We start from the raw sequence: 1567 nt of genomic DNA, 5'->3' as shown, positions 1-1567 counted from the left end.
CAGGATACTTTTGTCAATGAAAAGATATTGTGTTAACTGGCTTTTATATATGCTAAAATAATGTTGTTTTCCATGTAGATGACTGATGATGACGTTTTTCTGACTTTGCATTTCGTAATAACATATTTTTATGGTAAAGCGCTCGACTCTCTACCCTAAAACCGTGTATTTGTATCCCAGCTGTATCCATTAACTTTTCTATGGGCATAACTAATACTTGATTATACATTGAAACATCGTAAGGAAATGAACATTTAAGATGCCTCCTCAATGGTGCCTTGTACTAGATTATGATGGATTTGAATTAAGTGTCGACTCGATCAACTATTTATCTGTTACGAAAAAAAATTTAGTTCGTAGATATTATATAAAACTGTTTGCTTCAGGTATCCCAATTGATTTGTATATATTTTTGTCCAAAATCTTCTAGCAATCCTAAATCTATCTCTAGTCTTTTTGAAGTGAAACTTCTTTATCGGGGTTGGAAAAAAATTTTGTGTAACATTTTTTCGTTACGCGTCACATTTTTCCGTTACGCGCCATCTTTTGAAGTGAAACTTCTTTATCGACGTATGGGAGAAATTTTGTAGCAGGTAACGCGCCATGTTGCTTTTTGAAGTCAAACTTCTTTATCGGCGTTGGAAAAAAATTTACACACATTTGTCACATTTTTCGGTTACGCGCCATCTTTTTCTTGTTGAAAACCACGGTTGATCCGAAGAGATTCGAAGTCATTAGTAACAAAAATATATAATAACGATAACAATGATAGTAATACTAATAATTCTATTACAATTAATGAAATTCTGTAATAATCTTAGTACTACATAGTAGTACAGTAATAAGTTAAAATGAAATAATTGTATTTGTATTCATGTCTATGATAATAAAAGCCTTTTGTTAAACTTTATCTAATTTAACTTTATTTAACCAATTTCTGTAAAGTTGCATATAGTAGATCATTTTTCGAAAAATAAGGTCATAAAGAAGTTTCACTTCTTACGTGTGTACACCTAGTACACGCACACATTTTTTTATATATTTCACTCTATTCTTATTAGCGTGCGACTCTCATCACTGAGGTCGTAGGTTCGATCACGGCTGTCCACCAAAGGACTTTCTTTCTATATGCGCAATCAACATTCGCTCGAACGGTGAAGGAAAAGATTGGCCTTTCCTGCAAGGCAAGTAGGTGATCATACTTGCCTATTATACTGACATATCATGAAACAAAGACAGAAATATGAGGCCCAGACCTAAAAATGTTGTAGCGCCATTGATTTTTTGTTAAAATTTTAGTTAAAATTTCTTTTAAGACTTAAACGCAGTGCCGGAGAAAGCCAGCGCGGGGCCTGTAGCAAGTTCTGCCTAGGGGACCTTGGTTAGGCATTAGGATTTAAATAGTTCGCTTGTTTCCTCGAAATACTTATAATCGATATAATATTACAATCGATTAGAAAAGTACAATTTTGGCTACGTAAACTCGCAAAATAAATGTATACCTATATAAAAATAAAAATCTGAAGGGCACAAATAACATGCTAGTCTAAATATGTATATCGATTTT

This window comes from Pieris napi, chromosome 24 (assembly GCF_905475465.1).
Source record: "Pieris napi chromosome 24, ilPieNapi1.2, whole genome shotgun sequence".
NCBI lineage: Eukaryota > Metazoa > Arthropoda > Insecta > Lepidoptera > Pieridae > Pieris > Pieris napi.
Note: the sequence above shows the minus strand (reverse complement) of the source record.